We start from the raw sequence: 23914 nt of genomic DNA on the forward strand, positions 1-23914 counted from the left end.
TGTGTTCTTGAAATATTGTGAATACGGTTTTTTGACTATCCTGAGTTAGTAAACTTAAGTTCATGAAATCTTTATCAACCTTATTTCCACAGTAGGGCGTTAAAATAAATGACTTTTCTTTCAAACGTGGATTAAGGGCTTTGCGGGGTTTGAAAAGTTTAGAAAAAAGTATAATAAACGGTTATCCCTTGAGATATGGCTGGGGGAGGTTCATAATGTCCATTTTATTCGTATCAATTTTAAGATTTTTGGCGTTAAACAGAAAAAGTGACGAAGTTTGAGGGTTGTTTTTTTTTTAATTTTATTTCGGATAAATAACGTAAGTATGTTTTATTTATAACTTAATTACAGAGTTGGTTTTATTTTAGCAAACTTATTACCATTAAGGGCCAATTTTTCAATGCTTGGTTAAAACTTTTCCGTCCAATAAAATATTACACGATAATATTAAAATATCACGTAAACTGTCAAATACGGACAACTAGAATGCGTTTTTAAAATTGTAGTTTTATACATTACTTGCGGTCCGCCCCGGCTTCGCCCGTGGTACATATTTACGTTTTTTCTATATAAAAACCATCCTCGTACTTCAAGGAATATAATAAAAAAAGAATTATCGAAATCGGTTCAGCTGTTCTCGAGTTATGCGCTTACCAACACATTTTGCGATTCATTTTTATATATAAGAAGATTAATTAATCTAAAAATATTTTTTTATCTTTTGTGTCCTTCATTCATTCAAGTGATAGTAATTATATGTTTGAGAATTTCATCACTTTCAGCACCGACTCCGTGGCGCAACGGTAGCGCGTCTGACTCCAGATCAGAAGGTTGCGTGTTCAAATCACGTCGGGGTCAATGCGATTTCTTTTGATTTTATTTTTTAATTCCTTAAAACAATTATTTTTGAAGTGAAAACTTCTTTAGCGGCGTTGGGTATAAAATCATAAACTCGCGTCAGGACACGTGGCCTGATACGGATACCATTCCAAAATATCAAACATGCTGAACGTTAATATCTAATCAAGTTTTCACTTCTGCCGGCACTCCCAGAGTGCAACCCGTCTTTTTTTTTTAAAGTCCAAGAAACTGTTTAATTAAAACATCAGTTTTTAAAAAAATCTGTGTTTTTTCATTGAATTTTTTGCGCTTTCTATTACAGAATTTTGAAATAAAATGTTTATTAAATGCCATAAAATGTTTTAATTTACAAACGTCTTCAATATAAAGCTGAAGTATTCAAATTCTCCAGGAAATCGCGAGCAGACAATTTATAAAAGATGTTCAAAGCCCATTGTTTAGCTTCCAGGAACTCTGAAGCAAATTAGAAAAACTGTATCCTATTGGTATTATTCAAAACACAACACGACATCGAAATAAAGACAGATATACTTTCCCACTGTATTCCAACTAGAGGCGGGAATATTGCGGTTAGCCACTGAATCAAAACAAATTAAATTCCAACACAATTACTTTCGTAGCCTGTGGTCACATCTCTCTAATAATATTAGGTACGTTTGTGAACTTCAATTGATTTTTGCTTGTAATGTGGGGATATAAAATTAATTATTTTTATTACAATTAAGAAATACTTAAGTACCTTAGTAGTAAGTAGAATTATCTGCGGTATTACCAAATCAAATTTGGCACAGTTTGAATTTTAATACCTACCCATTGTGTCGCGTACGACTTCGATCTACGATCAGAAATAAGTATATTTTAACTAGCATGCAGTTACATAATATTATCTTTGTCAAGATATCACGCAAATCAGTAAGTAGAATTTGGAAATCAGGGATAAAAAGCCAAACTGTGATGGCAGTAAAAGAAGTATTAAAAATTTAAACTTGAAATGGGGAAATTGGTCAGAATTCTAGACCAATCTTGCTTACATTTCCGTTAACTTCTCTCTATTTGTTAATATTTTAAAACAATACTTAACTCTTACATTTATTCGTGTCGTCCTAAATTTAACGCGTCAATAAGAAATTTTTATTTATCCACCATTATCCACGGTTCACGCTCACGAACCAACAAATCCCAATTTATCGAAGTAAACGTTGGGAAAAAATGGTGATAAAATTAAAAAATTTACATTGTTTTCTTTCGTTATCTGTTGGATAATCTAGATTCTAGAACATTCCAATCATTCCGATCTCCAGAAAACAATATCGAGGCATAACCAGGACAATTGTAATTTTAATAAAATTGGTAGTAACCAACAATGCTTTTGAAAATTTCTAAATTTTTTTTTTTTTATTATCTTCCGCAATAATCGAATCGAAAAAGTAAATCCCCGTTAAACTGTGACATTTCAAGCATATTTTCGAATCAAAGCGTCAATTTATCCACATTTATCCTCTTAAAATCTAAAAATTGATCTTTTGACCATAAACGAAATGTTAAAACAGCAGTAACTAAATATACCGTCATTTGAAGCGTGAAATTACAAAATTGTTTCGCACGATGAGAATCAGTTCAAACCGATACTGATTTATTTATAGAATGTTACGAAAAGATTTAGGCTGAATAACGAACTATTGACTTCAGTGGAAACGTAACTGGATAAGCTTGTGGAAATATTTAAAGCACCCATGATGCATAAATACTTTTGCTTAAATCAAATTCGCATAGGAGTCGTTGTTTTAAATGGCCTGGAATATAAAATATTAAATACCATTTAATTTTAAAGCAGGAAAAAAATTTGTAAGATGACTTTTATAAATTCATGAAAGTTAAAAAAATACCTCGTATTTGAATATATTATGTACATCATTACATACCTACCTTAAAAATAGGATCTTTTAGAACACATATAGAAATTGATTTGCTCTGAAAGCTCTATTACTCTACACTGGATAGCGATACCGTTAGATGGTTTCCTTAACTGCTAGTCTATATTGTATCTAGATGCTAATCTGGATGAGATAGGAGCGCGAAAACGGCAGCATGTCATCTTAGTGATACACAAAAACAGCTAAATCGAAATGTAATGCGACTCCAATCCGCGCTTACAAGCAAGCTCAGTGTTGAGGGCCGGTGGGTATAACGAGCAAAAAGCGATGTCTCTATAAGTCGCTCGACCGGATTGGTCGGCGCATCATTAGGGTCTCTTCATAATTGATTCGCGCCTATTAAATATGCCACTAATTGTTTTAATTCGTGGTTAACGTTTAATTCGTGCTTTTTGTAGTAAACTATAAAATGATCGTTTAAATTTATTGATCAGCGAATAACGGATGGAGATCGGTTTTTATTAGAAAACAATTAACCGGTAGGGCAATAAATTTTGAGTATAATAGACCCATGTAACGCTTGTTGTGACTTTATTCAATTCAAGTTTTTGTTCTAAGTTTCACATTTGTATGGGACCGAGATATAGTCACTTATGCAGATCTTTGATATTAACAGTATGTGAATACTTGGTTGTCTTTTATTCATTGTTAAGTACAAATGCAGTCTCAAGTTTTACTATGACATTAAAAGTAATCTGATAAATAGCTGGAGTTCTATGTTATTCACTCAATGAAGCTTGACAGTTTAAATTGAAAGCCGTTAATGACTAAATTGTTATTGAACACATATATTAAAAACGTTATGACGTCGTTGCTAACCATATCAAATCGATCTACAACGCCCAAAACATCAAATACCCATTGGATAACACAAGGTACCAAGAGACAGGTGGTCAGACTACTCGAGCGAGACCACATACCTCTTTAGGAAGCAGTTTTTGTCCCCTTTCTTCGGCGACTGGTCTTAAATTGCGTTGATGTATCGTTTAATTCAATGTCGCTATTCAATACTCATAAACGGGCTGATGAATGTTGGCCTGTGAGGGGGAGAAGTCAGGCTACTGGCATTACGAGTCACTTCGCAACGTATTGGTGATGTAGGTATGAATATACCTGATCAAGGTGTGTGACTGTGCAGACTGTTTAAGACAGGATTGGTAAAACTTGATAATACTTCTTCAAGGTTCAGTTTTAGAGGAAATTCTGCATCTTCTAACTTGCTTCTCGTGATGTGATTAAGCTAGATCTTTATATATTGTAAGCACATGTCTAAAATAAAGGTACATTTTGACTATAGATTGTATTATTTCTACAAACCAGTAACTCTCTGCTTGCAAATTTTGCTAAAGACTCCGACAAAAAGTTGCAAATCAGCAATTACCAATCATGATTTTAGCATTAGTCTAAATAAATCCTTTGAATAACACTTCTTATCAATGCTTCCTTGTCCACAATCAAGTGGGATCTTTTCGTGACCGATTTAATTACGGAACCTGTTTCATATAACTTCCAAAATGTCTTCGTGAATGTCGGCTCAAAACGGTTTCTGTCATTGCCACTTCAAAGCACACCGCTTACATATCCTGGATTCTTGTACTGGGCATGCTTGCTTTTAGGGCTACCAGTTGTTACTATGTTGTTACATTTTAAACTGTCAAATGTACAAGGCATATTTCTTGATATGACGTATGGAAACGATTGAGACAATAACTTTATAGAGAAGCTGAAAATCAGCGCTATTCCGGTGTCAAACGTCGACAGCATAGCTGTTTTTTTAAGTCAATGTTACCTAGTTTTAAGTTTTTTTGCAATAATGCCTAATTCCTTTAAGAAACAGGAATGTGAAAAAAAAAGTCATATTAAAAAATCACAGGCTATTTTAACAGGTTATGTAAAATCTAATATTTCATAGATCGTGTAATAATACGTTGATATCAATATGTTTAGATTTTTTTTAATATTAATATTGCGTTGGCAGCCCTAACATCATGGTGACGTTTAATATAAAATCTGACCATAACTCGAGGTGTGGAGTAAAAAATAGAAAATTATAGCATTCTCCACGAAACCACATAAAGTTGCGCTCACTTGAAGGAAAGTTGTTAATTAATGGTGTTGTTTTAATGAAGCTCTACATAGTTTTGTCGCTTTTGAAGCTTTTATTGAAGCGAAACTGACTATTCTATTTATAAAATTATCATGTTACAGTGTCGGTTGTTTTAGTTTTCGTATAAGGCTTGAGAAATGTTTATGAAATTCTGTAAGTATATTCAGAATGTCTAGAAGGTTATTTCATTTCATTTCATTTATTTCATTTCATTTCATTTCACTACCTGTGTCCCGCGGTTTCACCCGCATTGCTCCGCTCCTGTTGGTCTTAGCGCGATGATAGCCTTCCTCGATAAATGGGCTATCTAACACCGAAAGAATTTTTGAAATCGGACCAGTAGTTGCTGAGATTAGCGCGTTCAGACAAACAAACAAACAAACTCTTCAACTTTATAATATTAGTGTAGATTTTAAGGTGATAAAGTAACTGGCTTATAGATAACAATTTACGCTTATGTTTAATGTAGGCTGTAAGTATCTGTGTTTTTCTAAAAATATACTTTAATTTATAATTTTAATTAACCGCACAGCACATACACGGTTACTTATACGAACAATCTCTACACTATGATTGCGCTCTAATCGAAAATGCTAGAACGTTCTAGAACTCTTAATTAATCATTATTCTAACGGTGCATTTACATCAAACGAGCGTATGCTCATTCTAACCCCACTATGTTAAATTATTTTAGTGTAAATTAGTGTAGAGCATTCTTTCGTTGTTTGAAAAGATTATATGCAATGTTCTAATACTCCAATCCGCCACACTGAATACAAGTTTTCGTTTACACTAAAATATCACGAAAGAAAGCTCTTGCTCTAGCTCTATGTTCGTTTGGTGTAAATGCACTGTAAAGCGATTTAACAATAAATTGCATGGATTCATAATTTATAGTATAGCAGGTGAAGGCGAAAGTATTTCTGGAGGATTTAATTAAGATAGTGTTCAGGCCCCGTGTTTAGGCCCCGCCCTCTGCGAGCGTGACCTGGCCTGCCTTCGGATAAGCAATGGTTAATGGTAGCTTATTATTTTCAACGGTGTATTGGAAATCCTGTGTTGCGATGGACTAATTATAATTGTGTGATAAATAGTATTAAGTAATGTTTAGTTTTAAGATACGTTAAGAAACGTCCAAATACAAGCTTTCACTAAGTATAGAAATTTTCAACACTATAACATGGGTTTTTTCTACGTTTAATCTTGTTATTAACTTGCTGTAAAAAATAACATACATTAATGAATTACCTATTATTATATAAAGTGCATTCAAAATTCAGGATTGATAATATTAGTAAAGGTAACAGAAAGCTAGAGTTGCTTATAAGTTGTAACCTTGTTTCTATAATCAAGAGCCTACGCCTTTTCATGCAGTCACAAGCTATGTTGTAAATGTGTAATTTTCTAAAAAAGAAACTGTTATCCAAAGCAGAAAAGTAGCACTGTCCGTACCACAATAACATTTTTTATATTTGCAAATATTATCTTTAACAAATATCATGTAAATAGATACCCACTTCGCTCTAACATGTGATTATTTTAGTGAGAAACTATCGTCTTGTAACGAACGTTAGTATTTGTCACCTCAGTGAGTGTCTCGAATTTTAATAAGCCGTTACGAATATTATAATTTAATGCTGAAATAGCAACACGTCAATAAGATGGGGAAATTTAGAAATTAAAATGTCCTAAGTACCTATCTACATAGTGCTAATAATAGATAACGGTAGTATATTTAAGACTATCTGAAAGTTTATTTCACAGACAAGGTCAGAGTATTTTAAAGGTAAGTAATAAGCAGTTTATTTTTGGTATGTAGTTAAAACTTAAAACAAGTATTCAGTACTTAGTAATTTACTCATATGAAATACCTACTTTAAAAATTAGATTTGAGCTCATCTATTTTAGAAGTTAACCCTATTTTCAAGCATTATCGATATGTGGGAATTCCCATATTTTACACGGAGAGCCGTGCGTACCTACGTAATATATCGTTACGTCAACCCCTAACATCCCATTTGGAATGCCGTCACGTATCGTGTCGTCACGTAGTCGTCCCGTCCCCGAAACGCACAATGCGTGTTTAATTTTTTAATAAAATTTTGTAATATTTTGAAGGGTTTTAATTTATTAACAATTATTAATGACCTTTTGAATAATTTAAGGTTCGAATAGAAAGAAAACGTATTGCGGAAGTTCAATTTTTAAGTCGTAAAGGCTGATTCTTTCTGAGCCTTTGAAATTTACATAAGTTACAATTTTGACAGAATTTTGATTTGAATAGCATGAATAATATTATTCAATAGAAATAAATGACACCATTTTTTTTTCAATAGCCACTCATGAGCTTTAAAAGCCAGCTTTAAAGCTCTAGCTAATAAAACAAATTTAATAACAATAAAATATGTTTTACAAAACGAGTAATTTTACAGATATTATAGAGTGTGTGTCATAAACAGCTCATAAAACACATGGACAGACACAAAATTGTATGTGAATAGATGTAATAGGCTTTTTTAATATTAACTTTATATATACTTTGAGTTACGGTGTTTACAGCTTATTAAGTTCATTTGCATAATTTACCAAACCACTTTACGTTGTCAAGCTAAGTATATAATGGTGATATTTTCTATCCTTTGCTTAGTTTATCTCCTTCCATCAATCTTATCCATTTCATCAGTTTTAAATGAGCTTTCTAATGTTCCTGATGAAATCGTTTTTCGCATAGCAAATATGTTTATTTCATTTACTAACATTAATAGATATCTATTTAGTTGCTTTAAATAAATAAAAATCTGTGCCAGTGTATCCAAGCCTTAATTCACTACATTTATATATTTTATGTGAGCTTCAAGCAAACATTTCCATGTTTACGAGCTTGTATAGATAATAAATATTCGAATATATTTAAAACGGTCATTCGGATTAGTGTCATTGTAACAATAACGATCCTAATTTGATTTTTAATTAAATTCTCATACTATTAATGTGTTTATGGCCTAATCTGATTAAATATTTTTCTGTGTGGTCCTGATTCCTGAATAGATTCATAAATAATTAAGTGCTCTTTCAATAATATGCAAAAATATATTATATTAGTATAAAAAACTTCAGAATTTTAACAATTTTTTTAAGCGCATACAACGACAGACTTATTTAATCATGTTAATCTCATTAAGAATAATCTCAAAGTGTTTAAAATATAAAACCTTAAGCTAGTTATATAACAATTGTGAGACGGTCCGTCCGTCTGTCACGCATGTAAAGATTTTAATCAAATTAGTCACGCTCGTGTCACGTACGTCTCAAGAAGATTTGAGTTTATCTATCTATCTGTAACCCGTTAAACTTGACTGTAAAAATTAAAATATATTTTTTAAACAGCCACTAAATAAATAATGAAAAAAAAGCCCTTATGGACGTTTAAAGAGACATTTCAATGTATGTTGGTTTGCAATAGATAAACGGATAAACAACCGAGTCGATATTATAAATATTTTTCTCGCAAAAAGCTATATTTAACCCGAATGACAAAGGTACTATCTAATTTTATTGTTTGAATTAAGTTTGAAGTCAATATCTGCGTTTAAAAAGGGTCAAAATCATATCTAAAGGAGTCTTATTAATTTGTGTTAAAAACAACTAAAGTACTTTTAACTTCTATTATACAAACTGAATAAACAATTTCCTATCATTCAACATTTACTCCAGATTCAGAGTTCAGACTACACTATAATAAAACAGGTTCCCACGAAACAATTAAAACCGCACGACAGACGTCTTTCAAACATCCGTACCTAATAGCCCGCTCTATATAAGGACTAACTTGATTAGTTATCAACGGACATACAGCTTTTATAGCAGTTGTTATTGTTTCACGGTAATTGCGAATTATATACTTAATCGTATGAGATTGGGATGAAAATTTGCTGACAGATAAGCTAAGAAAACGATTATTATAGTCGCTACAAGAAGATTTTTTTTGTTAATATTTTATTATTCGTAATTATATAAAAAGTGTAAGGAAATTAATTAAAGTTACGATTTAAATTCACATTATTCACATTTTTCTGAAACATATAAAATAATAATTGCATCAAAAGATATCAAAGGAAATGAAATAACGACGGTCTCAAATTGACTTAACGTTGAAGTTAGAGAAATGGAATATCTTGATATTTTAATTTTAATTAGGTATTTATTTAATTTTGTTGTGCTGTTTAAAAAGTAAAGTAATATTGTAATGACATCTTATAATAGATTTTTCCGATTTAATCGATTTGCTACTTCAATTTATCTCACTGCTGACACTTTTTCGATATTAAATTATTATTGTATATTATACTTATCTGTAAGTACATTTTTTTTGCGAAAATTATATATTGTAAATATCGATACCATTACTTAGCGATCATATTCAAATTAATTAAAACTTTACATAGTTCTTGTAACGTTAACTTAAAAATACACAATTATACTTTAAACTTAGACTTTCTAGAATTCTCTAAGACCTAAAGTGCAAAGTAATGGATATCTTAATCCTAATTATCTCCATTAAAGTACCAAACAAGTAAATCCAGTATTATTCCGAGCGCGTCTCGCGGTTGCCATGACAACTACCTGACAAGACTGGGTAATCATTCCTCATAAATTGAAATAGTGATGTTTAAATTATTTAATTAAACAAAAGCATGCATGCATCATTTGAAGTGAAACTTCTTAAGCCGCGTTGAGAGTAAAAGGTCACGTCATGGCAATACCGTCACGTCATAAGGCAACGATTTTGGTATCTTTGAATTGCCAAAGAAGTTTCACTTCTGACACGTGTGCTCGACACACACGCTCTTTTCAACACTAAGCTTCTATAATACCTAAACATTATTAAGTGCAAATACGAAAGTGTAGAAAATGAGACATGCTTATTGGACAGCTGACGGGCGGGTCGGGGTGTCATTGATGTATGTGCTGACAGCAAGATGGACGACTTGCAAATATAACGTCAGCATTCACTTTACGCGTATTGTGCCTATAGGGATCTCTATTTGTTTTGTATAATATTATAATCTATATTATTATTGTGTTATTTTCCTACTAATATTATAAATGCGAAAGTTTTTATATTTGTTTGATAGTCATTCACGCAAAAACTGTTGAACCGATTTTCGTGAACACACACATATAGAGTAACTTAGATCTATGATAGTTTTTATTGCGAAAATCCCACGGGAATGGGAACTATGCGGGTTTTCCTTTGACTACGCGGGCGAAGGTACGGGCGAAATACTAGTCAGTAGTAATTTGTAGATTAGCTTCTGTAGAACGTAGAAACTAATCGTAAGTGTGTATGTCGCAGCTAACTGGTTAAATTAGTCGTTTTAGGGCCGGCGCCCACTGCCGGCACGGCGTGGCATGGCAGGGCAGAGGATTTTATTACTAATGAAGTTATTTTGAATCTTATTTCAATCAGTTTAGAATTCAAGTTACTTTATTTCGATGCCACGATGCCGCGACGTATCGCAGGATGCTGCAGCATGACGCGGCACGCCGCAGGATGCGGCGGCATGACGTGTCTTGCTTTGGGGTCGAGGAATTATGATTGCTAGCTAGTTGAAATAAGGTTGAAACTTATGCAGCATTAGTGGGGCTTTTAGCAGGATGCCACGGCATGCCGCGGGATGCCATTGCACGCCGCGGGATGCTCTGCCGTGCCATGCCGTGCCGTGCCGGCAGTGGGCGCCGGCCCTTATTGATAGTCTTTATCAAACGGCACCTTTTATTAATCAACCTGACTGATATCGTTTAATGTAACATTAAGGGCCGGCGCCCACTGCCGGCACGGCGTGGCATGGCAGGGCAGAGGATTTTATTACTAATGAAGTTATTTTGAATCTTATTTCAATCAGTTTAGAATTCAAGTTACTTTATTTCGATGCCACGATGCCGCGACGTATCGCAGGATGCTGCAGCATGACGCGGCACGCCGCAGGATGCGGTGGCATGACGTGTCTTGCTTTGGGGTCGAGGAATTATGATTGCTAGCTAGTTGAAATAAGGTTGAAACTTATGCAGCATTAGTGGGGCTTTTAGCAGGATGCCACGGCATGCCGCGGGATGCCATTGCACGCCGCGGGATGCTCTGCCGTGCCATGCCGTGCCGTGCCGGCAGTGGGCGCCGGCCCTTAATAAAACGGCTGATTAATTGCGACTTTTAAATATAGAGTCAGTATTATTATTTACTCTTTATACTACATCTGTGCAAAAAATATTAATCCGGTGCTCCATTGAAGCGTGAAGGACAAATTTACGAATCAAATAATGTTTGAATGATATATTTTTTTCACTTTTTTATATTCTTAGGCATACGTTAAAACTATTTTGAATACTTTCCTGGGTCATTTTAAATTATACAGCGAATATGTGACACACCAGGAATGAATCATTGCAAATATTCACATTATCATGATGATGAAATGCCTTAAGAATTACTATATTTTTAGTGCAATTGCTTCCTTATTTCACATAACTTATGAATAATATCCCATTATGAATTAGAAAATTCGAATAGAAATGTGAGCAAAAAAATGCCAAACACAGGAGAAGCAAATAAATATACCTTTAAATAATCTACTATTGCTTTGAACATTGCACTAAACCTTCTATGTACCTTTGCAATAATACACATAAAGACAGATAACATAACAAAACTGTTTTTAATAAAGTATAATAGGACCATAATACCAGAATGTTGCCGAAACTGGGAGAGGAACAAGATGGCGCATTACGTGACCGACGTACAAAGGAGATAAGCTGTGTCATTACGGAGTAAGACGTTTCCGATCAATATTCCTTGAAACAATATAGAATATACTTCTAAATTTACAAAGTAAAACGAAAAGGAATAACCGTATTGAACAACTGAAACTCAGACATAGACGCCGATGTATACAATTCAAATTCTGCAGTGCAGAACACACAAACTGAAATAGGCATAGTTGTAGATTGCTTTGGCTAACTAAACTGGTACTTAGTAAACTGAATAAATTTCACATTTTGGTTTTATGTTCATTCAAATTCTCTAAAAATATAAATTTTTAAACAATAGAAAAAATTCGATCCCGACTCGTGATCCAATTCTTTCTATTCAAAACTTAATAAAGTTTTCACGCAATTAGAAGACTAATGATAGCATAAACTTGCCGTAAAAAACGGCAAAAAACTTGTTGCATGAGCCTAACTGAGCATCAAATGATGCGTTCACCTGATTGGGCTACTTCATCATTATTACATTTTCAAAGTGTATAAACTGGACAGGAAGATTAATTGTTTAAACTTTAAATCTCGCAAAATGTAATCAAGTAACGAAGAGATTTAGTTTAAGGTTTAAACTAACAAGCATGAAGGAGAAGCAATGTTGTTTACTTAGGTTTAACTTCGAAAAAAATCACGTTGGTTTTGAAACATGAGTACGGTATATATAGAACAGATCTTTTCCGTAAATAATTTGGTTAGAAGACCATAGCCAAGTAGAGAAAATACAATAATGTAAATATTATATATGATTAAGATTTATTGCGGCCGCCTCACGTACTTAACGATAGCTAATTTGTACCCTCTAAATGGCACATTAAAATGGAACTACAGCGATAAACTTAAAGCTCATAATTGAATGATTATACCAGAGAATTAATATGCGTGAGATTTTTTAACATCTTGTTCGCAATTACGCCATTAGCGAGGCTTACAATTATTTTATTTGTTTAATGGTTGTATGTCTGCGATGATGAATGAGGTGGTGATGGAATTTCAGTCTACGAAGGAAGTCAGATATTATTTTAGATTGATAATTCAAAGTTCTTAAATATATTGTTTGTACATTTCATTTTCTTCTATTCTATGTACTTTTAAATGACATAAAAAAGTTTAAAGAGTTTAATTTTAGTGATATTTGTACGAAGTTATAATCGGATTATCAACATAACAACAAGACATGATAATAACATTGGTCATCAAATTGATTTAACACATTTAATTGCTACCAACATGTTATTAACAATAAAAATGATCACACGATGAAGATTCTACAAAAAGAAACTGAATAATCTTTTGGAGTTGTAAACCAATTATGACAATAAGGCACATCTGTATATCTGTTAACAGGAGTAGCCAGTACGGTTTGTGGGAAACGAGTGAGTTAAACGATCACATTTCAGTTCGGAACTTGTTCATATAATTCGTACGATAGCGGCGTGGCTCGACCGGTCCCTTCAGAACGCTAATTGACATCCGACAGATAAACCTATAAAGCAACCAAATATTCTACGAACGTCCAAAATAAAACCACTGCTCTTGAATTTAAGGCCACATTTCCTACGTCTTCAGTTTCGCAGAAATCACTTAGGCATCGGATTGCGTAGTCAATAAAGAAAGCTATGCTGAGCTAAAACAAAAAGCTACAGGACATTGATCCGTTGTAGGCTTGATATAGAACACATTTTATTGACTGATGTGTTGTCCTTGTCACGTTTTATACCTTTGAAAAAGCAGAACCTGTTATGGTGATGCAAGGAGCTATGCTCGGGCCGCTAGTTTTTAATTGTGCGGTTTATGTGGTGACGTAGAAGGTTGGGATTGAAATGTGACGTGCTCGGTGGTTATGACGTTTCGCTCTCGGCTCTCCGAACATGAAGTCGGAATGCATGGTGCTGCAGAACCTGTCTGTTTACTGAGAAATGCGCTCGATGTCGACTCGGTATAAGCACGTTGGATTGCTTTTACTACTACATATATTCTTAAGTACTCAAATCTTTCTCACGTTCTCAGATATTGATTATATGCCTCATTATCTGTATTCATATTTTGTATTAACGGGTAATAAGCTTTGCGTTTAGTACGCTATTACCATTTACTGTGGAGCTTTTATCGTGTTCATCGTAAATGATTAGAAGTTTTCAACAGAGATAAGAAATACTTTAATTTGAAAGCATGTTATTACAAAAACAAAGATAGCTTTTATGCTTCAGTTGGCATATGAATAGTGTGGTATTTTATCAGGTAGTCCCGGTGTAATAGCGTGTCTAATTGTGAATGCAGTAGCAAAACAAGTGGTCAAAGTGTATTTGTCATACGAGGTAGCACTCGTAATAAAGTAAAACAAAACACGGTTCGTTCTAGCAGTCACTATATCATGCTTAATTACATCCTTCGTGAACTTTCTTAGCGTGATAAAAAGCTATTAAAGGAATAATTAAATCGTGTATGTGATGCAGGCTATTACTACAATTAATGGATGACTACAAATATATAGACAGCATTAGTCAATGTTGGTAAAATGACAGCTCGTTAACTGTTATGAACAAACAACTTGTTATGTCAAATATAACTGTATTAAATAAGTTAAAAGTCAATGTGTCAGTTATAATTTAACCTTTTAAATACTATCTATTATGTACTAGCGGTCCGCCCCGGCTTCGCCCATGGTACATGTTTACGTTTTCTCTACATAAGAACCATCCTCGTACTTCCAGGAATATAATAAAAAAAGAATTATCGAAATCGGTTCAGCCGTTCTCGAGTTATGCGCTTACCAACACATTTTGCGATTCATTTTTATATATAAAGATAAGATTATAGATAATAATAATTTAACATTATTATGAAATGTGTATTTATGAAATCATCAAATGTTATAAAACTAAGAAACTTGTTAATATAATATTATCTTGTATCCGTTGTTATATGAATGTCGTGTTAAATCTTTTATGACGTGAAAGAAGTATGATTATATGCGACAAGCCGATATAAATACGCCGTTAACTTCAGGTGCCTTTCTTGAATTACTGACATTGTAAAACTACCTGTAAATCTAGATAGTAACATCAGTAATACCTGTCATTAATAGCAAGATTGATTTAGCTTCTCCCAGCGCCAGGGAAATTATTATCATTGCAATTCATAACTTATTCCTACTAGATATTAGGTTTAAATTTAATGGAATGTTAACCATAGATGATTGTGGCGTTTAGTAATGGTTTCTGGTGTGAGGCTATGTAATAGAGATTTTAATATTATATTTTGATGATTTTATATACCTAGTCATTTTGTTATAGGTATGCATTACCTTTCCCAACGACCTGAAAATTTTGAATCCTTCTGGAGTCACCTTTTATTAAAAAATTTTAAGGTTATCCTCTTTAACGTCTCATGTTATTTTGTTATCTAGTATTCGTTAAAGTTAAAAATTAGGAGAAAATCTTGGAGTGGAGCTTTTAAGTACCTACATCCAGTACTTTCAATATACAAATATGTATTTTAAAACATTTACATATGGATTTAGATTTATAATTTAATTATTTAACTTTGTATATGTTAATGACGTAAGCTCGCATAATATTATGGCAGGTGTTTTAGAAAGCAGGTGCGTTTGATAAATAGCAATTAATATTAAGTGTTATTTATTTAAAAATAAATTAATTCAAACTTAAGTAAATACACCTACAATCTACGTGTCGTTTATAACAGAATATTTTTTAATCTACCAAAGCTGATATTTTAAAGAATTTAATTACTGATTGACGAAAGTTACTATCTCGACATAGATCCTAAAACCTATGTAGAGCATAATACTTTATGTTCTAGATACTCTAAAACGGTGTTTAACTAGTTTCTATAAAAAATACAAGTATGTATTTTAAACCATCCACACATGACTATTCCAATAAAATAAGTGTACTTTCAGATTATAAAGATAGCAGTTAGTTTTACGGCCAACATGTAAATATCCCAAAACCTAATAAAATTCATAAGCACATAAAATTAATTTGGGTAACATCTTCACACATTAAAACAATGACCGAAAGCGTCCCGCGGGTCCACTTACGTGATTACTAATTCACTGAACGTACATATTAAAACTGACCCATCTTTGCACCAAAACAGCCTCTATTGTTAAAAAATACTACCATATTTAGATCAATTTTGCGTGCAGTTTTTGTGACGCTCGCGCCCTAAAGGTATGTAGTGGGATATAAAGCTATATCTAGATGGTCCGCGAAGTGTTTTTTTAATCCGTAATGGCCGGCAGTTCCTGATAACGGCAGCTATGATGCATCGCTGTATGTGGAAGAATTCCGGCCGGGATTGTGTGGAACAGGCTTTATTTTACTTATTTTTTAAGAGCGTTCATAACACAATATGACTAGATGTTAAGTGGTGACGTCATGAAATTCTAGAAGCTTCTAGAACGTTGGATGGTAAAATGCTCTATAATAAATGAGTTTGTCAGTTTGTCCTTATTTTACAGTGCAGTGGAGCGACCAATAGATCTGATTTTTTGTTTGAGATAATTTAAGGGTCCAGAGATGTGCCCGGAAACTAATTTGAGAAAGCATCAACCGGAGCTTCGCTTTTTCAATACTATTGTGTACTAATTAATTTTATCTATTTTTTCTTCACACTTCAGACAGGTGTAAATTAAAAAGTTTTACTTTTTGTCGTGAATCCTTATTCTGTAATGATGGCATTTATATATTAGTGGTTTTGAAAACAGCTTATTCAGGTTTCTTCAGGAAATTGCGTGATAACATAAAGCGAACAAAGCTGTGGGCGGATAACTAGTTCACATTTACTGTATCTACACTAATATAATAATGAAAATGTTAGATTAATTATTGTGTGTTTGTTATGACTAATTTAAAAAAAAAACTACTTTAAACGATTTAAACACTATTTCGCAAGTGCATTGCAAGCACATTGTTATTGATTAAGATTTGTTCCTGTTCAAGCTGGGTAGAGCTTAATCTGTTGTAGAGCCAATTTTATTTGTATGTTTGTACGCTTCTCACAGAAATTACTGGATAATTGTCAAAACTCTATCACTATAGGAAATGACCGTAATCTCTGAGTGCTATAGGCTATACTATATAATATGTACCATGAACGAAGCCAGAGCGAAAAGCAAGTCTTGAACAAAAAGCTGTTAAACTCGGTGGGCTTTGCTGGTAAAATAAAGCTTGAAGCTTTTTCACACTTAAAGATATACTTTATTGTTACCTTACCACCTCAAAAGAAACACAGAACGACATCTACAGTTTACAACACCAACAAAAAGGTGGCTAATAGACGGCCAGGATAATTAATTGCCCCAGGACACGTAGCATCGAACCCGCGACCCACCGCTGTGTGCTTTATCACCAGATACCCTCCGATCGATGTGTTTATTATTCTGTATTATAATGTTATACAACTACTTGTGTATTTGCGATGTGAAAATTTAATTGTTAATAAATTGCCTTGGAGGATGTGTATGAGTTATTTATTACTGCATATAATTAGGACCGATAGAACAAGTGAGTGCATATAAATATTTTAATAATTTTAAAAATTGAATTAAGAAGAAGGATAATATGTTATCATCTAAATCCTGTTAGTAGTGAAGTCCCATGTCCCCTAGTGGGTTAAGGGACAGATGCATTATCCATACATCTGTTTCACTGATCGATTTCTTTAGGGACAAGTAGGTGATCAGCCTTCTGTGTCCTGCCAGACCGAGACATTTTTTTTTCTTCGTCTCCACCGGGAATCGAACCCAGGACCCCTCGGTTCTACGCTCATGCGTTAACCACTGTACCAAGGAGGCGTCATAAATCCAGTTAGTAGGTATTTATTTTTTTCAGAGCTGCTGTGTACAGTGTACATAATAATGATATAGATTCGAGTTAAATTTTGATTTTCTTAGAATACATTTTATTAATAACTATATCTGATCTAAATTAAATGTAAAAATAGAACTTTACAAATTAAAGTAACTATTTTCTTCAAATTTAATATTTCAAATCAGCCTTTGCAAAACTCATTACCAAAACCGTTTCAAAATCCCCAACGCTTAAGGTAAATCCTTCGCAAGTCCGTTTATAGCTTTCTTATTCAAATCTCGTAAGAGGGGTGAGGGGGGGTGAAGGCACGTGCGCGGGGGGGGAACTGATAATGGTTTAATCAAAGTCTGTTGACAATGGAGGTAAATGGGAATTGGAAAATCGAACAGCCTGTGTTAATGGCTTAGGGATAAGTCGATTTGAAAAGATTTACGCATATTTTCAAGTGAAAAATTTTTAGAAAGTTGTTCATGGTTCATTATAAAAATATTATGCACTGACAACATCCATCGTAGTTTTATGATTAAATTTCAAACAAATTCGTTATTTGAAGTTGGAAAATTGTACGTAGAGTATGTGTGTTTATTGTACGATGACGTTACCTATTTATTACTTAGGGTTCAATAGTAGATCATCCTATGTTATCACATAATTTATTACATGTAGGTATTAAATAAGTTTCATATAAGAATTTGTTATCAAATTAATAAATGAAAACGACCTCCTCCGAAGATAATCAATGAATGATATTAATTATTGTGTGTTATCTTTATTTTTAAGGCTCCACATGACATTAAAAAACACTTAAAATATCAAACGATATTGCCGACAATCGCCATGTATTTATGTGCCTTAATTGTTATTGCATAAATAAAATTTGTAATTAGATATAAGTAAAGGATTGAATAAGGGCTTTATTTATTTATTTATAATTGTTACTGGAATCGCAAATGATTTTTTACCCAAATAATAAACTTTTACAAGAACCTTTAAACATATCTACATCATTTAAATACCTGAGAAGATTTTTATAATTATTAAATAGCGTGTATAAATGCAATATATTCTAACAATTGAGGTTTTATAAATGGATCAATCAAATACGTCGTATATTCAATTATTCAATATCATATTCCGCGTAACCACTAGCAACGTCAAGTAGGCAGTGTCGCTCTGTCTCGCCTTAACTCAGAAAGAGTTATTAGCCCTCTATAAATTAGCCATAATGAACATCAGACAAATCCGGTTCGAGCCGGTAAAAAGTGGTTTGTTGCGTACAAATGGCCGCTACTGATCGCACATTATTTATTATCATTTCCTCGACTACAGAGAAAGTACGCTTTATGTATGACTTTTATAGCTTTATAGTATTGAGTCCTTCCTTGGTTGTTTATCGAAGCAAAGAATAAATTAAACAAGAAAATGAGTCTAGAAGTTTCTAGAAGCTCATTGTGTGACAATTTCGGCCTTCAAATGCATATTTTTATTCATCATCGCCATCAATAGCTCATAATATGTTATGTTCCTACAGCAAGTATGCGTATTTAGATCGGGTTGGTAGATGTCTCATGTCATCGATTTATGATTCTTGGACATGCCGGTTTCCTCACGATATTTTCCTTCACCGTTTTGAGAGTAAAAAAAAATAATAAATTACTAAATTTCATTATATTGTAATATGATATATGAGATGATTACTCGTACTTCGCAGTTAAAATTAACTATCCATAAAAAGTCGATGTCATGAGCATGGTCCCAGCGTGTGGCGTCACATAAGATTAACCATAAAACTACATATATGACAATAATTGACATGTGCCTGTGGTCTCTGTTTTCACTTATTATTATGTTAGATGTAGCGTCTAAAGATGCATAATAATTGAGTTTATTGTCTATAATCTAAATTGTATGACATGTTTTTGTTCTCGACTATTGTAAAGGTATTTATGTAAGTCATTAAACCATTTGGCATAATATACAAAGCTTTTACCAATTTTGCATAATTTGTGCTCTTCTTCGATTAAAACCCACTATTATACGTACGGTGATTGAAGGAATTTCAATATATTTTGTACACATATATAACGAAGGCCCTTTCCTAGTTATTATGAAATATTGTACCAATAAACTGGGTTCAATATAAGTATTGCAAAAGTATTGCAATGCATGATAATGATATGGTAAGCCATATCATTATCATGCATTGATATATAAAGGCTAAGCACATGAAATCATAAATGTCTGAACCTAATCCTAAAAACATAATGCTCCACTTTAGACCCTTAGGGTTCTCCAATAACAGATTCAATTCACAATAAATTTAAATAAGAGTTCAGTAAATGGCCGCCGAAATCTACGTGAAAAGCTCTTAAACTACCCTACATTGGGTCTGTTTAAATCTGTTCCATGTCAAAATATTCATCCTTATTTATAGGTCAATAAAGTACACAATCGTTCAACAGAATTATTAAGCGTAAGTAAATCGTTTGCGATAGAAGCACGTATCCGATTGGTTCCGATAACGGTCGTGGTCGTATCGTATCCGTGATCTCACTTACAAGCACGGTGAACTATTATGCCGTTTACGTCGAAAGCTCACTGGCTTTTTGCAATTGTAAATGCTAATTTAGCATGTTAAACGACAGATCGAAGTGATAAGAGCGCAGATATTTACATTAAATTAATTATTTATTTCTTAGTAAATAATTACCGCACGCGGATAGGCGTTCTTATATCTTAAGCAGAATAGGGACAAGATAATGTTTTTTTTTTGAGTTTTCGCAAAGGAAGAGACGCAAACAAGTACTTTTAATTGAATAATTAAAATATTTAACATTTATGGTATTGGATTCATTTGTGGACACTTCTTTCCGATGAAATTTATAAACATGTATGCAATATTATGGAGATTATATAATTATATTGTGATGTATTTTAAAATTTGCAAAAATTCTAAACTATCTACTTTGGTGTATATATTACACACATGTTTAATATTTAAAACAAGATTTCTTCTTTATCAGTGTACAGTGTATAGTATAAATGAAGAATTTAAAGTGAAAGAGTTTTAACGAAGTCAATAAACCTACACAAACCAAGGTAGTTTTTTTAAGTTCTCTAATCAAAGGTCTAAAGTGTTGCATTTACATTCCTATTTTGAAACGACAACAGAATCGTAACGATATATCGTAACATGTAAAGCGGCTCACGATAGCTTCGCTCGAGTGTCACCAGATTCAGTAAACAGGAGTGGGGACGGCAATTTATTGCTTAGCTGCGTTTACAAGAGCTCGAATTACGGCCGAGGGTTTTGGAAATACGCTTCTGACAATACTAGAATGCTTTGTGTCTTTAATGATTTATTGAGTCGATGATGTATTAATTATTATAGGCGACTGCGATATCGTGCACGATAAAGATGTATAATGTAACCATTATGTCGCTCTTAAAGTTTTTAAGATAACTCTTAACAAAATAAATTAACCAAAAAGCAACCGCTTCATGTTATTGTTTTGGTTTCTTTTAATTTACTTCAAGCACTTTAAAATTAATTAGAACTAAGTGCTTCGCCAATAATAAATTGAAATTGCAAAAATAATTACTTACAATCATTACAGTAAAATTTTATTATTTTTAACAAAAAAATTAGATCACCCATATTCATTTAAAACTTTTCAATCATTCACGATTCACATGATACTTTTCAAAGTTCTTGATTTCCTAAACCATCCAAGAATTCTTAACTCTTACCTTTGAAATCAATTCCTATAAGACACACGTGTGAAATGAAGGTGTTTAGCATATGAATACAGGTACATATTTGCATTAGTGCTTATCACTGCCATCTCCAGACGATGCTGTGATATCCGTTTCCACACTTTGCGTGAACGTATCGACGTATTATTCAAATTGCGAGGATTCTCTACAATTCCACACTGTAGAGTGAAATGTGGCTTTAGTCTTTCTTTAAACGTACATTTTACGTTATTTTGAGGTATGTATTATTCAGAAGTATTATTAAATTTATTCATCTTTTAGTTACCTTTAGCTTCTTGTATTTAGTCATTTTCAAATTATATTCAGCTAAAAAATATGGTTCCTAAATGAGTGTAAAACTGTCCAGTTACAAAGGAATAAGACATAAAATAATCAACCTTAACGTTATATTTATATTAGGACCATATTGTTATAGAAAAGAATTAAATATAACGAGAAATAAGAATAAACTTAACAAATAAATACAATATAACTGCAACTGGAATCAATTTATGTATCAACTGGAGCAATCGGATTACCCATATTCCTACAATGCTACCTAATGAGACCCTACAACGAATCTCGTACAAGAAATAATCGTATACAATTCATAACATTTAAGTCTAATGTGATATAAACTGTAGATTTAATTTAATTTGAAATAGTTTATGTGTAGTATTTAGTAGGAAACTTTTGTTACTTTTTTTAAATCTAAATTTATGTTTATAGTAGGCATATAATATTAAAATAGATTCACAATAGGCACATTTTATTCTGTATCGAATGCGGTACGAGCCCCTAAATAAAGAATAATCATAAAAATAAAATAAATAAATCAACCACTATATGAGTTTCATAGTTTTTAAAATAAATACAAGATTCTTTAAACTCTATAAAAATTTCACTGCTTTTAAGAGTGATTTCATAACTCTACATTCAATATTATGTTCGTTTTCAAACTGCGTAGAATTGAAAATATATACATAAACATTGTGTTGACATCTCAGTGTTTATCCACGAGATCGAGGGTCCGTCAGTAGGCTGTGCGCCGCCCAACCACACGGTAGAGTCTACGCGCCGCCCGCCCTAACTTCGCGCGTAAAATATATCGAACCTTTTGATAATATTATAATGTTTTTAGTACGTGCAGATATACTGTTGTATTGTGTAATAAAATAAGTTATCAAGTGATAGTATAAGACAGTAATTAAGTGATATTTTTATCTTTTTATATAGTGTGACTGAATTTCAGTAAATAATTTGTGCGACGACAAAACAGTGTCGGCGGTAAAAGGTAACTAATACTTATTAATAATAAATGTTTTTTAGACTAATAAAAAGTATTTTTAGTTTTAAAAGAATTTATTTAAATTGTAATAAATCACTACATAGTAAAAATAATAATAATAGTTTAAAAAAACTAAATAACACGCTTTTAGTTCGGTTTTCTATTAAACGCGTGTTTTTTATTTTTTTTTAACTATTATTTATTTTATCAAATTAGTGTATTGTCATCGGTCCTAAATAAATCTACAAAGTTTGAACGAAATCTGGCCGTTTAAAGTGGGTCAAAATCGCGCCCAAAGAAGTCGGTTACAAACATACAGGTGAAGCTAATATAAAGCGTGTAAAAACATAATACAAAGTCGCTTTCTCTGTATAAAATCTTTAAAACTACGCAACAGATTTTTATGTCGTTCTTTCAATAGGTAGAGTGATGCAAGAGGAAGGCTTTTTTGTACATATTATAACTTATTAGTTTTTAGAAACAGCGGGAGAAGCCGCGGGCGGAATTCTAGTATAAAATAAATAGTACTCACATAAATGATGAATGAAGTAAGTATGAAATTTAACTGCGAAAAAATTACAAAAAAATTATACACAATTATCAAGAGAATGCATTAAAATTATCAACGTCCAGAAATAAGTGGCTTATTTACATATTTTGCGATTGATTAAAATAAACATTAAGGTATGCACTTTCAGGGCTGCATGTAAAGAATTCAAAGTATACTTTAGAACCTCGTTTATTCTCAATCAATCTGTAAATTCATCATAATTCATCTTCCATTTACTAAAGTTGCATTGAGCTACTGAAGAATACGAAAAGATACGTTTTATTTACAATTAATATATTCATTGATTTAACTACTCCTTTAAAATCTCTATTTTTATTTAAGATCATAAAATTCCTTAAAAGCCAAGAACACATGCGAGCATATCGTAAGATATATTATTTAATACTGCAAAAAATAAATAAGTGTTAAGTGGCAACCCTACAGAAATGTTGATAACCGCTGACAAGACGAACGGCGCGAGTGTTTGCCAATTAATTGTGCATTTCAAGCGATAGCCTACCTGTTGGAACTGCGTTTGTTATAGGGTTGGCCATAAAAATAAAAACAAACTTTCATCGCAATACTTATCGGCTTTTGTAGCAAAATTCTTGGGATATTATTTTATAAAATAATGAAAATAACAAAATCCGTTGAGTTTTTCTGGAAATATTCGGGATCCTTGAAATAATATTAATTCCAGGAAATTTAAAGGTTTTTGTGAGTGTACATACTGTCTACAAGCAAAATAAAATTATATTAAAAACA

The 23914-nt window shown here is 32.6% G+C and overlaps 1 protein-coding gene and 1 non-coding gene across 4 annotated transcripts in view; both read left to right on the forward strand.

Moving 5' to 3' along the window:
• LOC149901505 (uncharacterized) overlaps nucleotides 1-23914 on the forward strand; it is a 251564-nt gene that overhangs the window by 51629 nt on the left and 176021 nt on the right. The gene's annotated exons all lie outside the window — the stretch shown is intronic.
• On the forward strand, nucleotides 787-858 carry TRNAW-CCA (transfer RNA tryptophan (anticodon CCA)). The gene has a single exon. It is a non-coding gene; the product is annotated as a tRNA-Trp (tRNA).

This window comes from Colias eurytheme, chromosome 16 (assembly GCF_061535395.1).
Source record: "Colias eurytheme isolate Ceu_HAF_F1 chromosome 16, ilColEury1 Martin Lab GWU primary, whole genome shotgun sequence".
In the NCBI taxonomy this organism is placed as follows: Eukaryota; Metazoa; Arthropoda; class Insecta; order Lepidoptera; family Pieridae; genus Colias; species Colias eurytheme.